The 20,571-nt window shown below is 39.9% G+C and overlaps 1 protein-coding gene across 7 annotated transcripts in view; it reads right to left on the bottom strand.

The window, feature by feature from the left end:
- LOC125457328 (galactosylgalactosylxylosylprotein 3-beta-glucuronosyltransferase 1-like) overlaps positions 1-20,571 on the bottom strand; it is a 100,167-nt gene that overhangs the window by 33,053 nt on the left and 46,543 nt on the right. For 3 of the 7 annotated variants that reach the window (XM_048541442.2, XM_048541440.1, XM_048541443.2), the window contains one exon: positions 1,844-1,892. The exons of 3 other annotated variants lie outside the window; for them this stretch is intronic. The gene's annotated coding sequence lies outside the window, so the exon portion shown is untranslated. Of the gene's footprint in view, positions 1-1,232; positions 1,386-1,843; positions 1,893-20,571 lie in introns of all 7 variants that reach the window. One more of the 7 variants, XM_048541441.1, reaches the window with a different exon arrangement.

Here is a 20,571-nt window from a genome sequence, read left to right as displayed (position 1 = left end):
GACAACATGCACCAATGTGTCCATTACCTCTTCAGACACTTTCAATGCTCTGAGGCATAGAGTCATAGAGTGGGGTCAAGGGGATTTATGAATTTTCAACGCATCAATTTCTCCAATACTAATTCCTTATCATACTATTTTTTTCCAGTTCTTCATACCATCCAGTCCCTTGTTTTTCTAGTTTCCAGGGAGAGTTTTTGTATCTCTCTCTGTGAAAACATACACAAAATATTTATTTGATTTCTTAACCATTCCATTACTCCCCATTCTTTGCCTTTGTTAACCTTTTCTCATGTCCATACATATAGAATCTATTTACAGCTAGTTTCCCACTAATTTACTATCATGTTCTGTTTTCTCTTAAGTAGTTCCTTGGTCTTCCTTTGTTGAATTCTAAAGTGTTCCCAAAATTGCTCACATTTATGGAATTTTCTATGTCTCTTCCTTTGATCAAATGCCATTTTTACCTGCTTGTGTTAGTCATGGTTAGATCGCCCTTCCTGCTTTTCTTGTACCTCAAGGGAATATAAATTTATTGTAAGCCATTTTTTAAAGATGTCATGATTTCTAATGTAGTTTCCCAATCTCCATATTCAATTTGGCCCTTATACCTTTACTTGATTAATTAAGACCATTTTTACAGATCAAGCTACGTCACTGTCAAATGTGATGTAAAATTCTATCATATTATAGTCACTTTTCCGTGAAGGTTCCTTCACAGTGAGATTGTTAATTTTCCTGTTCCCTTTGCATAATACTAGAAGTAAAACAATCTGTTCTCCAGTTCAGTCTTCAACATTGTGTTCTAAAAAAAGTCATTTACATTCCAGGATTTTGTCTCCACAACATTGGTTCCAATTAGATTTGCCTAAGTTTAGTTGTAGAATAAAGTTACATGATTTCTGTATTCCCTGGTTATATGCATCTCTAATTTCCTGATGTATATATATGGGGCCCTACATTACCAATATTGTTTGGTGGCCTATAATCAGCTCTATGAATGTTTGCTATCCCTTGCTGTTTTTCACCTCCACCCTGGCTCATTCTGCATCTTGATTCTTCAGTCTAAGATAATGTCACACTAATAAGATGATCTCATCCTTTATTAGCACACCTACCCCCAGCCCCTTTTCTTGTTGTCTATCCTTCCTAGATGTTGAAAAACATGAGCATTCAGTTCCTATCCTTGGTCACCCTGCAGCCATGACGCCAAAGTGGAATTTAGATCATACCTGTTCACTAATGTCTGGGCTGTCAATTCATCTAACATGTTGAGCGTGCTGTCCACATTCAGATAGAGTGCCTTTAATTCATTATTTTCCCACATCAATCTTTGACACATGGCTTTCACTCAATGCCAAAATGCCAATGTCTCAGGTAGTAATCTAGAGGTAATAAGTATGTGTTGTCACTCAAAGCAAGCTATTTAGAGAACATTATACTTAACCATAGATATAAAGTAATGAATTTCCACCTTTTTAACCTTAGGTATTAAATCTCCATATACTCGTAGGCTTCATAGTTTCAGAATTTTTGAGTTAATCGCTCTTGCACAACTGCCCAGACAATAAAGAAGGTGAATAACTCTATTCAGTAAACATTGCACTCTAAATGAGATTTTAGCTTACACAAATGCTATAACATTCAAAAAGGCAAAACAGTCAGTTTGTGATTTATGACATTTTTAATTTACACATATTAGGAAATTGTAAAATTACATGCTGTTTCTTTAACTTAGTAAAAAAAGACAAACAAAATATGGGTATGTAAATCTTAAATCATAATGTTGAGTATATGTACGAAAAAATGTCATTTGCTTTTGTTGAATAAATACAAAACTGACCTTTTTGATATTCACTTTACTACAGCCTATACAGGTCGACTCCAGCATTCTGAAAATCAATTGTAATTTCATCAGCAGAAAGCAGAAGACTGTAATTGTTGTACTTAAACAATCCAACCTTGTCATTTGGCACAGCTTGAACTAATTTTAATAGTTATCCTCTGCTACGTGACATTGACAAGAATTCTTGCATATGTATGGGAACTAACCAAGTTCATGTCCATAACTGGTTCATTAAGTTTTGATTTGTCTACTATCTACATCAGATACTTCAATCAGGAAAAATATTGTTTCCTGTTGGATATAACAGTCGGCCAATAATTCAGATTATTCTGAATCTTCTAAAGTTTCCATCTTATATTCTGGCAAAAAAAATACAGTTTTCTTATTTGCATATCTCTCTTTAACTTCTATAAGCATGGGTTTTGCTGTTTACATGACTGATGGCAGTGACGTGATGTAATGAGCAGGCTTGGAAGTCTTTCAAAGTGAAGAGAGTAAACACTTATTTCAATTAAAGCTGTAGTTATTTATTTTACTGTCTCAAAAGGTTATCGGTCAATTCAGTACGTGTTTTGATGAAGGATCCACACCTGAAATGTCAACTTTAGTTTACCTTTGGGTCGCTACCAATCTTTTCAGAGGAATGGATTTTCATGGAGTCAGAACAACTCTGATGTGATTTAAGATGGTTGGCAGGATCTGATTTCAAGACTTCAAGCCTCATTCCTGACACCCTTAGTTTTCTCTCACGCAGCATACGCCCTGCACAGCTCCACTGTGGGCCTGGCATCTCGAAGCTCCTCTAAATGTTTGTGGAGTTGGGCTAGTTTTTCCAGTCATGGATTTCAGTGGGATCATGTTCCACAGTCCGGATTCAGGTACCTTTTGAAATCTAAGTTAAGAATTACTTATCCATATTATGGGCCGAAGGGCCTGTACTGTGTTGTACTATTCTAATATCATATACCCCATGGTCTCTAAGCAATGCCAACAAATACCTCCAACCCAACCCAATGGTGCCTCGTATGCCTTCATGCCATGCTTATGACCCTCCCATGCTTATTCACGTTGTATACAATAATGAAACCTTATAACAATAATGCACATTATTTTAAAAATGTCAGCCAAACAAACCAGTAAAATGTCAATAATAGTGCTTTATACTCTTAACCTTAACATTGACATAAGAGGTCGCAGAAAAACTAACCGGAGATAATCTCCAAAGGACTTCAAACCTATCATTCTCTGCAGCTATGTAAACAGGACTCTTGCTGTTAATTATTTTATGAGCCCAAGGTTTTCAGCTGGGTATGCATAATGTAGCTTTCAAACAAAGCGAATGTGATAAAATTTCTCCAATTTAGCCATCAGTCTCAGTCGCAAAAATCCAGGTCTTCATATTTTTCCAGGGTTTCCAGTTTCGACTTCATGGTTTATTATGTGTGCTGAAGTTAACATTTCATCTTAGAATTATTTTTCAGGACTTTCATTCTAATCCTCTCCAGTTTCGCAAAAGACCTAGGGACCTTTACTCACAGAATACTTAAATACTGTAAAACTACGGTCAAGTAATTTTTAAATCCAATTATAAATAATGACCAAAAGCATTATTTCCAGATATTGCAGGTACTTTTTGGTTATTATTCTTGACACGTCTCTGTAATCAGTAGATAAGTTTGACTCAGAAATGCAAATTATGTTATACAGAATGTTGAAAGCGGAGATTCAGTGACAGTAACACTGGTAAATGATCTTGCCTTGTGTACATCTTGTGCAGCTTAACCTATAAGCCTTACTCTGTCCAGTTTTTTATCACCCTAAGATCTGTGTGTCCTTGATTCCCATTACTATGATCTGCCTGTACTGCTCACAAACAAAGCTTTTCATTGTTCTTAAGTATACATGACAATAAATCAAATCAAATTAAATCAACTGTTAGGGGATAGACGTTAGAATTCTCTTATTGGTAATGGTCATCGCCTGGGATTTATGTGACATGAATGTTTCTTGCCACTTGTCAGCCCAAATCTGGATATTGTCCATATATGGTTGCATTTGAACATGGACTGCTTCAGTATCTGAGGAGTCGCAAATGGTGCTGAATATTATGTAGTCATCAGTGGATATCCCCACTTCTAACATATGATGGAGGGAAGGTCATTAATGAAGGAACTGAAGGTGGTTGGGCCCAGAAGGAACTCTTGTAGTGATGTCCTGGAACTGAGATGACTGACTTCCAACAAGTAAAACTATTTTTCTATGTGCCAGGTATGATTCCAACCAGCAGATAGTTTGCTTCCTGATTCTCATTGATTCCAGTTTCAATACAGCTCTTTGATGTCACACTTGTTTGAATGTGGCCTTGATATCAAGGGCTGTCACTATTACCTCACCTCTAGCACTTAGCTCTTTTGTCCATGTTAGAACCAAGGTTGCAATGAGGCCAGGAGCTCATTTCCGTTTTCCCTAGAATTCAGAAGATTAAGGGGTGATCTGATTGAAGTCTTCAAGATATTAATGGTGAGAGACAGGGTAGATAAAAATAAATTACTTCCACTGGTTGGGGATTATACAGCTATGGGGCATTGTATGAGAATTAGGGCCAGGCATGTTAGAAAACACTTCTACACGTTTCAACTCTTCTCCACAAATGGTAATGGATGCTGGATCAGTTGTTAAGTTTAAATCTGACATAGGCAATTTTTTTGTTAAGCAAGGGTATCATGGGATATGAGCCAAAAGCAAGTGTACAGACTCGGGCCACAGATCAGTCATGATCTCATTGAATGGTGGAATGGGTTTGAGAGGCTTAATTGCCTATTCCTATTTCTATGTTCCAGGAGTTAGAATTGGCTTAGGCATGAGATTCTGCTGACTGAGAAGAAACCTACTCTCAAGAAAGCTAGCAACATGTTTATAAGTTCTGAGACTGCCAACCATCAGCTAGAGTGCATTGATGGCAGACAAAAAAAATGCTTTGCATTATGCTGACAGACTTTCCAAGCCAAACAAGAGCAACATGTTGGAAAAAATGAATAGCTGTTGAAGGGCAAGTAGAAACATCAAGTCCAGATATTAGGCTGTAATTATGGTGGTGAATACCACACCAAAGAAAGAAACAATTTCTACCATTGGGTAATCAGAGCTCTGACTGTAAGAAGCTAAATCATTTTGCATTCAATTATTTCAGTAGAAAGAACAAAGCAAGAGTATAATGTCATGTTTGATATATGTGATTAAATTTTTTGAGTAAGTAACCAAGATTGTTGATAAGGGTAATGTATTTGATATGGTTGACATGGATTTTGACAAAGATTTTGATAAGATCCCTCATGGCAGACAGGTCAAGAAAGTAAGGCCCATGGGGTCCAAGGCAAAGTGGTATTCACCACCATAATTACAGCCTAATATCTGGACTTGATGTTCCTACTTGCCCTTCAACAGCTATTCATTTTTTCCAACCTGTTGTTCTCGTTTGGCCTGGAAAGTCTGTCAGCATAATGCAAAGCTTTTTTTGTCTGCCATTAATGTACTCTAGCTGATGGTTGGCAGTCTCAGAACTTATAAACATGTTGCTAGCTTTCTTGAGAGTAGGTTTCTTCTCAGTCAGCAGAATCTCATGCCTAAGACAATTCTAACTGCTGGAACATAGAAATAGGAGTAGAATCTGAAAGATGTGAAATACAGGGTGATAACAGAAGATGTTTATATGACTGGAAGTATACTTCCAGTAGGGTTTCACTAGTGGCATCAATAAGAACTGGGTCCTTATTGTTTGTGGTATACATTAATGAATTGACCTTAAATGTAGGGAGTATGATCATGCAGAGATAATGGGAACTGTAGATGCTGGAGAATCCAAGATAACAAAGTGTGAAGCTGGACGAGCACAGCAGGCCAAGCAGCATCTCAGGAGCACAAAAGCTGACGTTTCGGGCCTCGACCCTTCATCAGACACCCTAGACCCTCTGATGAAGGGTCTAGGCCCTAAACGTCAGCTCTTGTGCACCTGAGATGCTGCTTGGCCTGTTGTGTTCATCCAGCTTCACACTTTGTTATCTAGTATGATCATGCAGTTTGCCAAGAAATAAACATTGGTAGGGAAGGAAATAGTGAGGAGCATAGCCTTAAACTGCAGGAGGATATCAATGGACATATCAAAGCTATGGCAAATGAAATCCAACCCAAAAAGTGCAAGGTAATGCTCTTAGGGAGAACTAACAAAGCAATGCATATAAGTTGAAGACCTGGAAAGCATTAAAAACGGAGAGAACACATTATGCATATCCCCAGATCCATGTAGGTAGCAGGGCTGGTAGATAAGGTGATTATGAAGGCATAGGAAACATTTGCTTTCCTTAGCTCAAGTATAAAATACAAAAGCAGGGAGGCCATACTGGAGCAATGTAAATGCTAGTTAGGCCACAACTAGAGTACTGTGTGCAGAACTGATCATCACATTGTAAGAAGGATGTGGTTGCATAAAAGAGGAAACAATGGAGGTTTATTAGGATAATAAAATGTGAGGCTGGATGAACACAGCAGGCCAAGCAGCATCTCAGGAGCACAAAAGCTGACGTTTCGGGCCTAGACCCTGCACACAGTACTCTAGTTGTGGCCTAACTAGCATTTACATTGCTCCAGTATGGCCTCCCTGCTTTTGTATTTTATACTTGAGCTAAGGAAAGCAAATGTCTCCTATGCCTTCATAATCACCTTATCTACCAGCCCTGCTACCTACATGGATCTGGGGATATGCATAATGTGTTCTCTCCGTTTTTAATGCTTTCCAGGTCTTCAACTTATATGCATTGCTTTGTTAGTTCTCCCTAAGAGCATTACCTTGCACTTTTTGGGTTGGATTTCATTTGCCATAGCTTTGATATGTCCATTGATATCCTCCTGCAGTTTAAGGCTATGCTCCTCACTATTTCCTTCCCTACCAATGTTTATTTCTTGGCAAACTGCATGATCATACTAGATAACAAAGTGTGAAGCTGGATGAACACAACAGGCCAAGCAGCATCTCAGGTGCACAAAAGCTGACGTTTAGGGCCTAGACCCTTCATCAGAGGGTCTAGGGTGTCTGATGAAGGGTCGAGGCCCGAAACGTCAGCTTTTGTGCTCCTGAGATGCTGCTTGGCCTGCTGTGCTCGTCCAGCTTCACACTTTGTTATCTTGGATTCTCCAGCATCTACAGTTCCCATTATCTCTGAGGTTTATTAGGATGTAGCCTGGGCTTGAGGGCCTGAGCTATGATGAGAGATTGGGTATGTTGGGGTTGCTTTACTTGCTGTACACAAGGTTAGAAGGGACCTGATAGATGTGTATAAGATTATGAGAGGCTTTGACAGATTGAATAATAAGACATCTTTTCCATAATAAGCAGTGATCATAGATTTAAGGTAAGATGTAGAAGGCTAAGAGTAGAGTCGAGGAAAATTGGTTTCACCCAGAGGCTGCTCAAAGTTGCAAATCACTGCTTGAAAGGATGGTTGAGTCAGAAAAGTTCATAACATTTAAACAATATTTGGATATTCACTTATGTCATCATATAGATGGGCTGGTCAGCTAGGCTAATTAGTGACAAATGGGATTCAATCCAGATAATTATGTGGTGATGCACTTGTGCAGGACAAACAAGGCAAGGAAATATATGATGAATGGTTGGACCCTGAGAAGCACTGAGTATCAGAGGGAACTTGGTGTGCAAACATACTGGTCCCTTAACGTGTCGGGACAGGTGGATAAAGTGCCTTTATTAGCCGTGTCACTGAGTTTAAGAACAGTAATGTGATGCTGGAACTGTATAAATGTTGGTTAGCGTATTGTGTGCAGTTCTGTAATCCACATTATAGGAAAGATGTCGTAGCGCTGGAGACAGTGCAGAGGGGAATTACCAGGATGTTGTGTGGGCTGGAAAGTTTCAGCTATGAGGAGAGATTGGGCTGACTGAGGTTGTCTTCCTTAAAGCAGTGAAAATGGAGAGGGCACATGACTTAAATGTATAAAATCATGAGAGTCTTAGATTGGGTAAACAGAAAGAAATATTTCCCCTGGATGGATCAATCACTGACTGTGGGAATGGATTTGACATAAGGGCAGAAGGTTTAGAGGAGATGTGAGGAAACATTTTTTCACCCAGAGGGTGGTGGGAGTCTGGAACTTATTGACTATAGGGTTGGGAGGTGCAGAGAACCTCATAACATTGAAGAAATATTTAGATGTGCACTTGAGATGCCAAGGCATGCAAAGCTATGGGCCAAGCTATGGAAGAAGGGATTAGAATAGTTTGGTGGCAGTTTTGGGCCAGTGCCGACATGATGGGCTGAAGGGCATTTTCCTGTGCTGTAGATCTCTATGACTGCAAAAGCTGCAAGGCTGCAGGCTCTGAGTTGGAAAATAGGTTGAGCGCAGTCAGATCTTCATGGACTTGTTCTGAGAAAGGATCATTGGACCCGAACTCTATTTTCTCCTTCACAGATACTGCCAGACCTGCTGAGCTTTTCCAGCAACTTCATTTTCATTCCTTCATGGACTTGTCTGAACATGATGAACTGAACGGCCACTTCCTGTCCTGTAAATATTGTTGGAGGGATCTGCCAATTAATCTGACGAGTCATCCTACACTATACAACAGGTTGGCATTTCATACTGAAAGCTGATAAATGGTTTGTAATTGAACATCCAGTACCTGAACTATAAATTCCATGTCAATTACGATTGTTCAGTAAACAGAAAACAGGAAGAGAAGGGGGATTAAAAAGAAACAATGCAGCCATGACGCTATCTTTTACTACTTTTCCAGAGATGTTACTAAACTGAAGTCAAGTTCACCCGACAATGTCAAGCAGCTAGTATGCTATGTGTATGTGTATCTCTCCATATTCCCTGTGTCATAAAAGAAAATTCTATGCACTACCATTTACAGCTACAAGTTATTCAAGCTACAGAATACACACAAAAAAAGCATTGTTCACAAACAAAACTCTGATCATTTCTGTCCCCAACTTTTATTAGTCTATGCATACATTCTTCCCTGGACTGATGTTAAGGTTAGAGTGAGAGATATGCTGGGCTGACAAGTTGCAGATTGTGATAGTGTAGAATTCTGCAGCTGGCAATCTCTCACATCTCTCTCATGAATGCCCAATCCAGAGTCACAGACTCTATTCTACGTGTTGGAGTGTCTCTTCAATATGAAGACAGTTCTTAGTCTCCACAAGGACTGAATGGTAGTCTCTCTATGATATTGTCATGGTCAGATACACCCATGGAAGGCATAGGTGATGAGGTCAGGCATGTTTTTCTCTCTAATTGCTTTCCTCACCATCTGGCGTAAACTCAGTCTGGCAGCTGTGTCCTTTGGGACCTGAGCAGCTCAATCAGTCATACTGCTGCCGAACTACTCTTGGTGGTGGACATTGAAATCTCCCACCCACAGTAAATTTCCTCGGAATATTGTTGACCTGGTAGCAGTACTAATTCATCAGCCAAGGGTCTGGTGGGGAAAGTTGTGATAGGTGATAATCAGCAGGAAGTTTTCTCACCCCTGTTTCATCTGATGAATGTGGCTTTGGAGTTAAAGTTGAGGATTACCAGGGCAACTCCCTCCCAACTCTATGCCACTGTGCTACAATCTCTGCTGGGTCCGTCCTGTCAGTAGGATCACATACCCAGGGATGGTGATGGTAATGACTGGGAAATTGTGTGTAAGGTATCATTCCTTGATTACGACGATGTCAGGCTACTACTTGACCAAGCTGGGAGAAAGTTTTGTCCCTAATCACTGCCTTCTGCCAATCAGGCAAACTTCTATCCATGCCAGTACCTTGCCCCTACCACAATGGGCTCTCAGCTTATTCAGCAGCTTTTGTGTGGTGCCTTATCAAAGGCCATCTGGAAATCCAAATAGATCACATCCTTTGACTTTCTCCTTACTTCCTTGAAGAATCCTAAAACATTTATCAGCCAAGACCTCCCCTTGACAAAACCATGATGACTCAGCCTTATCTTCCCAGGCACTTCCAACTACTCCACAATCTCATCGTTAATGGACACTAAATTCTTATCAATGACCCAAGTAAGGCTAACAGGCCTACAACTTCCTGCCTTCTGCCTCCTCCCTTCTTAAACAGGGGTGTTACATTGGCTATTTCCTAATCCTGTAGGATGCTTTCTGACTCCAGTGATTCCTGAAAGGTCACCATCAATGCTCCCACAATCTCCTCAACTATCTCCTTTAGAACTCTGTGGTGTAGTTGATATGATCTGGGTGATTTATCCACCTTGAGATCTTAGTTTCCTTAGCACCTTGTCCATAGTGATGGCCACTACACTCACCTCTGTCCCCTGACTCTCTTGAAGTGCTGGTATGCGGCCGGCACCTTCCACTGTGAAAACTGCTCCAAAGTATATAGCAAATTCCTCCATCATTTCTTTGCCCCCGCCCACGTATGACTTCTTTAGCCTCACTTTCCAACAGTCCAAAATCCACTCTCACCTCTCCCTTATCTTTTAGAGATCTAAAAAAAAACTTGCAATTTTCTTTTATATTACTAGCTAGCTTGCCTTCATTTTTCATCTCCTTCCTTGTTCCTGTTTGCATTTTCTTCCGCTGGTTTTTAAAGGATTTCTAATCCTCTGGCTTCCTACTATTTTTCATCGCAATGCACAGTTTTTCTTTTGCATTTATGCTGTCCCTGGCATCTCTTGTCAGCCATGTTTGGCTCATCCTTCCCTTTGTATGTTTTTTCTTCCTTGGGACGAATTTCTGCTTTCTACATCATCAAGTGTTCTCAGACAGACAGAGCTTAAGTTGAAGATCCGTCCCTCAAGCCCAACCTCAGAATAAACATTGAAACTTGTTTTGGTCATTCTTCGGGCTCTTCTGGCTGAAATTGACAATTTAAAGCAATTAATGTTTAATTAGTGGCAGTGCTTTGTCATATCTCTGCTCCTGACATTAATTGGATCATGACTATAAAACTATTTTCAATTAAAATCTTTTCTAATAACCCCATCAATCTTCACTGGCTTCCCAGAAGTGAAAACAGAATCCTACCTCATTTTGGCAATCAGTTCATATCCTCTGTGATTTCTCTAAATAATGTGTAATCTAATAATATGCTTCTGACAAAGTTGATAGGGATCTAGGTAAAGACCCATAATGTGATTAATTGCTCACTTTAGTAGATAATCTCTTTCCCTGGAGTTACTTTCCAGCCAATTTGCAGGATGTAGGTCAAATAACTGAGACTATCACAATCACAAATGCTGGTTCATGATGAATGTGTAGCTTCAAATTCACGCACTATATTTAAACATAATTCAATATTTGATCATTACCACAAAGACTTTCCCACTGAATGCTTATTTTGCTTCAAACCTCTAATTTCTCAAAAATGAAAGATTGTACACCATAGACATACTCCAGTGATACAGAGGTCATAAGAGCCACACTGCACAATCGTCGCACTTTCATCAGGTCAGCGCTACACAGGATATTGAGACAACTGGTAGTTATTGTTTCTGACACTAATGAACAAGAGAAGGGATTTCTTTTTGTCTCTGGGAATGGAGTTTCAATCCTGAACAACAAGTGTTAAGATTCAAATGATGACTCATGTCCAGCGAGGCACAGTATCTCATTGAAGAAGGATTCTATTGAAGCTTTTACAATTCCTTGATCAGATGTATTTAACTTGAGATCTTTTCAAAGAAGAAAGAACAGTACAGGAGCAGGCCCTTTGGCCCATCAAACCTGTGTTCACACATGACCACTTTCTAAACCAGGTTGATAGTGCTGTTTAGTGCTGTTAAGAAGGCATAACGTATGTTAGGTTTTATTGGTAGAGGGATTGAGTTCTGGAACTGTGATGTCATGCTGCAACTGTTACAAAACGCTAGTGCGGCCTCACCTGGAATATTGCCTGCAGTTCTGGTCACCCCATTACAGGAAGGATGTGGAAGCATTGGAAAAGGTGCAGAGGAGATTTACCGGGGTGTTGCCTGGTCTGGAGCGAAGGCCTTATGAGGAAAGGCTGAAGGGCTTAGGTCTGTTCTTATTGGAGAGAAGAAGGCTAAGAGGGGATTTAATAGAGACATACAAGATGATCAGAGGATTAGATAGGGTGGATGGTGAGAGTCTTTTTCCAAGAATGGTGACTTCAGCTTGTACAAGGGGGCATAGGTACAAATTGAGGGGTGATAGATTAAAGACAGGTGTCAGAGGCAGGTTCTTTACTCAGAGAGTGATAAGGGCGTGGAATGCCCTGCCTGCCAATGTAGTTAACTCAGCCACATTAGGGGCATTTAAACAATCCTTGGATAAGCATCTGGATAATGATGGGATAGTGTAGGGGGAGGGGCTTAGATTAGTTCACAGGTCGGTGCAACATCGAGGGCCGAAGGGCCTGTTCTGCGCTGCATTGTTCTATTCTACTCTATTCTAAAACGCTTATGCCTCTAAGCAGTTCAATCCTTGTTCCAGAATACTGTGCACTTACTACCAGCAATCTAAAATTTATTTCAGACGTTAACAGAAACATGCCAGGTATTCTCCTTACTTAACAGCGGCCTTATTGTAATTTTTAGAATATGCAGCTTCTAAGTTTATCATGTAGGGGTGAAATGTGACGTTGCTAACAGGAAAATGGCTACTAAAGGAAAAACAACATGTCCTGAATGTAGGAGGGCAACAATCAAGGAAGGAAGAGATTCATTTAAGTATCGTAGTGCTGCAGGAGCAAATGGATATCAGCTGTTGCTGTCAGCTTTTACTCACTCTATTCTTGCAGCGCGATGACATTTCACCGGGCTGACTTCAGTCCCATACTTAGTTACTGATGTTTTTTACATCATTTGGCATATGAAATAACAATTTTCTATCTCACATTTAAATAGAGGCTGCTACATTTTCACAAGTCGTGAGAAATCGTCAAATCCTGTGTCGTGAATTACCTGGTCATTCTACATATTAGTCCAGGCAAATATAGAATTTCACACAAATTGCACGTTGTTTATCTGGAATAATAAAGACTTCTAATTTATTCAGTATCATCAGTCACACTCATTATTTAGTCTTCCTCATGGCACTTGTAAAACCCACTTTTATTTGGACTGTATGTAAAATTGGAGAAAAAAATACTGCCTTAGAAACCATGGAACAGGAGAAAAAGACATTGCAGTTTTTAGATAAAAGATGACTTACCAGAACTTGTTGTGAGTTGTTTCTATAACATGGTTTTATTCAAGGGATGGGGAGGCTGTGAGCCACCTTAGCTCAATAAATGTGTGCTCAGAGTAGTACTGCTCAATGAAAGACTTTCATTTGGTTTTCCAACCAGAGCCAGTTGTGTGTGTTTGTGAATACTCAGCATGGTGACAATTTCTTAGTTGATTGCTGGGTGAGTGCCTACAGCTTTAGATTTGGACAAAACAGCAGAAACATTCGGACTGAGAAGGAGAAACCGTCTCTCTCCCTCTCTCTCTCCATCTTCTGCAAGCAGGAACGTAAAAGGACCTTGGAAAAAGCTGTCTATTCTCTCTGTATCTCTGCAAATTTCCTACTTCAAAGGAAAAAGGAAAAACCGCCTTAGAGTCTGAAAAGGCAAATCTCTAACTGGTGCAAGAGGGATTGAGAACCAACTTGTTCACAACCTTGCGTCTATCTCAAAGTCAAAAGGAGGTAGAATGGAATGGAAATAAAGCATCTCATCCACGGCTGTAATCCAAACTGATGCAATTGTAAGATTTCTTCAGTGATACTGTCGGTTCTAAACTGGTAGCCAATGTAATTTTGCCTCCAATTAGTGTAATATGTGCTTACAAGCGCACACAATTAGTAATTAGTAAACTCATTTGTTTCTTTGTGTGGCAAATAGACAATGCCATCCTTGCATCTTTGATATCTAGAAGAACGATTCACTAACATAATACCTGGTACAAAATTGTAAAGGATCTGTCTTAATGTTCTGGAATGTTAAGGCATACAAGTTCAGTATTACATACGGACTGTTGCTAATATTACTGAAAAGAGCTGGAGTGTTTAGATGAAGGTGGCTCAGTCTCAGGGTAAGGAGCAGTGGATTTAGGATAGAGATAAGGAAGATTTTCTTCACTCATATCTTTGGAATTGTCTAATCCAGAGAACTGTGGAATCTCAGCCTTTGTTTATGTTCAAGACAGAAATCGACAGATATCCAGCGATGAATCTTAAGGTTTTTGACTAATTTTCATTTTATTCAGATCTTTTCCAAGCCCACCTCATCAACTGCTGACATTGTCTCCATGGCACCCTCTTGGATTCTATGCACCATCTTACCACGCACCGTTTCTGTAACAATTCACTACCTAGTGGATATCAGCCAAAGGATCATTATCCCTTGCACCCATACCATTTTTAAAAGCCAGTTGGGAACCTGGACAAGCCCTGTCAGTCCAGAATTTCCCAGCAAATACTGCAGATATGGCAGATGGAGAGAAATTCACATCCCACTTCCTGGCAGGGAAGTATAGGTCTTGTTGGATGGGTTTGTCTCAAATGTGGGTCTGCCTCTTCTCCAAGGGCCCACAGTGGAGGCCACACATTAGACCGTGCCAGCCGAGTCTGAGCTTGCCATCCCAATCAGTATAGTCACTGCCATCTGGAGGAATGCAGCAGGAACAAAAACAGAAGTTGCTGGAAAAGCTCAGCAGGTCTTGCAGCATTGTGAATAAAAAATCAGAGTTAATGCTTCAGATCTGGTGACTCTTCCTCAGTATCGCTAGAGGTACTGCATTGTAGGTAGAAGGTCAATATTTCTCCTCACTCCATCAGTGTAAGTCTCTCACACTCTATCTCTACCAGTGCACCAACCTCATACAAAGGCTCATGCTCTACCAATCTCACTATTGCCTGCAACATCTTCCCTCACTCACTGTCACTGACTCCATTATCCCCAACTGCACTTACACTGTATATCATCTGTGCTGCCTGCTCACTCATTCAGGACACCTCCCCACCTCAATCGAAAGTAACAAGTATGCCAGACGCATCCATCTCCTGTGTTATCTGCCTGCCTCTCATTCCAGGAGGAAAACAAACTCCTACAAAGGAGAAAGATTCAAGACAGGGGACGGGTTGCCTGACATTCGGTTTGTCACACTTGATATGGACAGTATCCTGACTCTGACAACTCTGAGCAGCTGACTGACTATGCCCAGGCCCCTGGGCTAGTATTGGAGGCTACTTTTGACTAATCTTGTCCCTTGGTTTGTCTGAGGACTGTTGACAACCATGGCACAATTCCTGGCCTTGCACCTGTGCTAAAAGGCAAAGAAAGAAAGTGCCATACCGAAACGTCAGCTTTCCTGCTCCTTTGATGCTGCTTGGCCTGCTGTGTTCATCCAGCTCTACGCCTTGTTATCTTAGGTGCAATATGAGCCTGGCACCTCTGGCTGAAGGGGCCATACACAAACAGGCAAGTCAAGACAAGGTTGTGAATATGAAAGTGTCCAGGTAGGCTCAGAATGACTTAGCATTATGACAGTGAGCAAAGAGCCGAGAGTGACAGATCAATAGCTGGGTGCAAGTCCCTGAACACATAGTGTCCTTGCTGCAGGATTATGATCATAATTGCTGGTACACCCCAAGGTGAAGCACTAAAGGGCAGAAGTCCCTTAAGTGGATCCAGGATGTGCCAAGAGGGTTACTGGAGGCAGGTACATGTCAAATGCCAATGTTCATGAATGTTCAGTAGATATGGTTGGTATCCATAGAGTGTGCCATGAGATGCTCAGAATTAGGAAATTTCCAAATTGTATAAACCCAGAAAAGCCTAAGATCAACCTGGTCACATCTTTACTCCAGGAGATGGGTGCTAGTTGAAATTAAACCAACCACCATAAGAGAAAGTGCAGAAACCTCCATGTCAAACATGGAGGTCCTTCTGCTCTTGATCAGTACCTAACTGAAGCGGTACACAGGCAATTTTTAAATGTCTTGCTAAGTAAAAGCAGCAGGTTTCCTACTGAACTCTTCATGACTTGCATTTTTCAATCACCTTCTTGGAGACTATGGACCAATCCTACAGAGTTTCATCTTTCCTTTAAGGCGGACTGGCAAGCACATCCAATAAGTAAATAAATTTATGATTTTTCTTTAAAGTATTGCTACAATTTTTTCTTTTCATTATATGAATAGAATTACAATTCTATATAAAGGTAACACCATTTAACTGAGGCTGGAATTTGTGCTCAGAATTAGGAAATTTCCAAATTGTATAAACCCAGAAAAGCCTAAGATCAACCTGGTCACATCTTTACTCCAGGAGATGGGTGCTAGTTGAAATTAAACCAACCACCATAAGAGAAAGTGCAGAAACAGTTAAAAGAACCAACTGTTGCCAAGGTGGGCTATTTTATAGCCTACCTTGGTCCTCTGGGACTACATCCCAGTTTACAAAACAATTATTAAAACACAAAAGAGTCCTCAATCTTCACATAATCCCACAGACTTCTGAGAACCATTTATGGCAAATCATGCCAATTCATTCAGCCACCCAGTGGCCCCCATATTTTCAATGTCAACTTATCCTCCAACAATACCCCCTCCAAACCACCCAACATCCTCCATGCCAGCTTAGTGCCAAATCATGGTAACCCATGACCCATCACTTACCCCATCGCCATGTATTGCCCCCATGGCAACAGACAGTAAAAAGTCCATGCTGTATTTGTGCATAGGTTAGTGAAGGTGGCAGACTGAGACCATGATTAATAAAGCGTAGGACTTCCTAGGTTTTGTAAGTAAGGGCAGAGAGTACAAGAACGAGGAGGTTATGTTGATGTACAATGCATTTGTTTAACCCCAGCTAGAATATTGTGCACATTTCTGGGTGTATGCTTTAGGAAGGATGTGAAGGTACTGGAGACAGTGAAGAAAAGATTTGTGAGAATGTTACCAAGGATGTTGAATTTCAGTTATGAAGACAGATTTGAGAAGTTGGAAGTACAGAAAGTTGAGAAGAAATTTGATAGGGGTATTCAGAGTCATAATGGGGTCTAGACGGAGTAGATAGGGAAAAATGGTTTTCATGCATGCATGGATCAAAAAAATGAGAGCACAGAATAATTTGCAAAGTAATAGGCACGGCATGAGGAAGAAAATCTTCACACAGAGTGGTTAACATGTCGAACAGACTGCCCACGCGAGGGTAGAGATTCAGTCAAGGCATTCAAAAAGAAATGGGACCGTCTACTGGAAAAGAAGATTATCATGTGTTGATCAGGAAATGGAATTAGGTGTGTTGCTCATATGCAAAGCTGGAGCATATGTTGGACTAAATGACCTACTTCTCCATGGTGACAATTCTCTGTGTATCAGTGAGTTTTGTGCCAAATCATAGAACCCAACCCACCCCCACATCCACCCCCACTTCTTTTCATAACCATGTATAGCTCTCTACCAACTTAGTGCCATCACAAGCCCTTACACCCTCTATTCCCATCTTATCCTGTATCTATGATGGGCAGACCTCAGGAGCCACTCTAAAATGAAACAAAATAAAGCCCTGAGCATCTGTTGCCTTCTTTACTAATTTCAAAATAAATCTTAATTGGTAAAAGTTCATCCAATAGATAAATATCCTTTCAAGTACTTAATTTCTTATAAAAAGAAATGTGTGTATTCAAAGCATTTTTATAACCACTCAGAATTCTCAAACAGACAGTAAACTTACAGTTCCATTCACTGCACTGTAACTATTACAGTTTGTATAAGCAGTCAGGTGGCACAAATAATAATAACCCTCAGGCTTATGTCAATAAACATTTATTAAAGCTGCAAACACTTTTTTTCATAGCTGAAATCAGTCACTGAAGGGAGACAGCAGGAACTGCAGATGCTGGAGAATCGGAGATAACAAGATGTAGAGCTGGATGAACACAGCAGGCCATGTAGCATCAGAGGAGCAAGAAAGCTGACATTTCAGGCCTAGACCCTGGAAAGGTCAGCTTTCCTGTGACTCTGATGCTGCTTGGCCTGCTGTGTTCATCCAGCTCTACACCTCGTTATCTCAGTCACTGAAGGCATTTTTTTCAAAATTTCAAGAGCAGGGTTTAAATGAAGCATTAACGACGGTCCCACATTCGTGGCTATTGTTAAAACTTGAACAAAGAGAGCCTGTCCTTTCACAAAGGGTACCTGACCTCTCCAAAGAACTCTGGTAGATTCAACCTTTATTTCAACTGTTGAAAATTCACAGGAGTCATATTTCAGAATACTGATGAAACTTGTTTCTGAAACAAGTTAGCTTCCCAGTTAAAGGTACTTGCACATCTGTGAATTGCCAATATGTCAATTACTTCCTGTAACTGCTCCATTTCCAACTCCTTGGGCAACAAGGTAGCTGCCAGGTTTGGGGTACGATCTCTAGAATCTGAGCCCTGGCTTCTTTGTGGCTAAGGCGTGGGGCCCTTTTCAACTTAGCAGAAAATCAAGCCTGACTTAATCTTTTGCACCAATGGCTTTTAATATGTACCTGTAATGACAGATAGTGCAGCAACCTAGATCTGACAGAATGTCTGGCTGCATCTTTGATATATTGAGCAATGTGCTATGTCCTTATCACTCACAAGAAAATGCTGTTGAGCCAAACTATGACCCAATCTTTGAGAGAGAAAGCTAAATTGCCTGTCAATCAAGGTCAGTGACAATAGTCTTCACTTTGCCTTGAGCTGAAAAATCAAGGCCATGTTTCTCGATGATTTTGCTACTAAGGTTGATGTGTTGGATCATTTGGAGTACGGGCTTGCCTCTAGAAATTGGACTTTGACTTGCCATGAGAAAGGTTTCAGAGATGATGGAAATAATAATGGTCAGTGCAGTGATATGAATATGAATGTATCCATGAATACTGATTCTTGAATATTAGTGAAAACACAAATACATTTTTCTTTCAATGTTAATGAACCAAAGTACTTTCCTTAGATGAAAAAAAACAATCATTTGGCTCCAGGCAGCCCAGAACATTCTGAAGCATCACCACAATCTTCACAGAAGTGAATAAAACATCATTTTACTTTATTTCCCTCCTTGAGACACTTTCATGCAGGGTCTGTGATTTACAAATCTAAACATTCAATTCTCTAATACCAACATCTGTTCCTACACAATGAAAAGTGAAAACAAAACAGGTAATTTGCACTTAATGTGACAGTGTTAAAAAATGCAATCAAGTCAGCTATTTGTTCACACCTCTCCCCACTTTCTTCTCCATTGAAATACAGGAGATGATGGTGGGTCTTTTCTTAAAGACATCAAAGGTTATTTTCAGACATGGTACCTAATAATATGAAGAAACATTAAGAGATCATCAGACTGGCTGCTTGTACTAAATTCCTAACTAATGAAAAAAAACAGTTTTATAAAGACCTTGCTTCAAAGCTTTGCATTCCCATGTTGTTCGAAGCCTGTAAATAACAGTGAAATGTCCCCAAACAGAAGCGACACTACTAGACTGCTGATCATAGTTAAGCACTAAATTACATTTGAGCTGCTTTTGTAAGAAACAAATATGGAGCCGAAGGGCGTTTTAAATTCTTTAGGGCCATATGAATTCCACATATATCACTACTAACTACTGTGTGTCTGTGTGTCGATTTGTATGAAAAATCTCTATAGCTGCTTATTTTTCATATTTAAGTGATAGTCAAAATCCTGGAATTCCCTTATTAACAACATTGTAAGTGTGCCTGCACCCCATGGATTGCAGTGATCCACAAAGTTGGCTAACCGTAGCCTTATCAAAGGCTTTAGATCTAGTAAATGAATGCTGGCCCTGCCAAAGACACCTTCATCTAATAAAAGACTAATAAAATCATTTTATTTTTGCTTAATTTACTTAAATTTCTAAATTCAAAGCTTACTGAAATATGGTGTTCTTTAAGAACTGTGCATATGAAACAATGTCTCCAGTCTGAACTGTTGTCATAAATATGTAGATTTCTATTAGAAATTGCAGGGAATGTGTCTATATCTGCCAATAAAGGATATTCCATTCTATTTCTGATGATAAAATAGGGCACATTAATTGCTCATTGCTTAGCTGTGTATCCTGAATCAAAATCTGACATAATGCCTTGAGTTTACTCCATTAAATGATTTTTTCCAGGATTTTTCTCTTATTTAACATATAAAACTTAGCAAACTGTGCGCTTTAAAAATTTACAACTTAGAAGTTACTGTTTTCAATCTTAGTGGATAGTGTTAAATGTATTTGCATGACAACCTTTTGTCTGGTATTTTTGTAGATTTTTTGTCAATGTAACACAAGCATATTAGATATTCATCTACAAAAACTGGTGATGATAATTTATTGACTTTTTCATATACAAGCCTAAATCGAGAAAAATACTACTACTATATTCTAAAATGCTTTATAAGGCATTCAGAAAAGATTTACGTGGATGTTGCCAGGGTTGGAGAGTTTGAGCTATAGGGAGGTGCTGAGCAGACTGCATTCATTTTCACTGGAGCGTCAGAGGCTGAGAGTTGACCTTATAGAGGTTTATAAAATTGAGAGGACCATGGATAGGGTAATTAGACAAAGTCTTTTCTCTGGGACAGGGGAATCCAAAACTAGACAGCATAAGTTTAAGGTGATAGATTACGGGCAACTTTTTCACGCAGAGGGTGAGGCATGTGTGGAAGGAGCTGCGAGACAAAGTTGTAGAGGATGGTA

Source organism: Stegostoma tigrinum, chromosome 12 (assembly GCF_030684315.1).
Source record: "Stegostoma tigrinum isolate sSteTig4 chromosome 12, sSteTig4.hap1, whole genome shotgun sequence".
Taxonomy (NCBI): Eukaryota; Metazoa; Chordata; class Chondrichthyes; order Orectolobiformes; family Stegostomatidae; genus Stegostoma; species Stegostoma tigrinum.
Note: the sequence above shows the minus strand (reverse complement) of the source record. Positions and strands in the feature narration are given on the sequence as shown.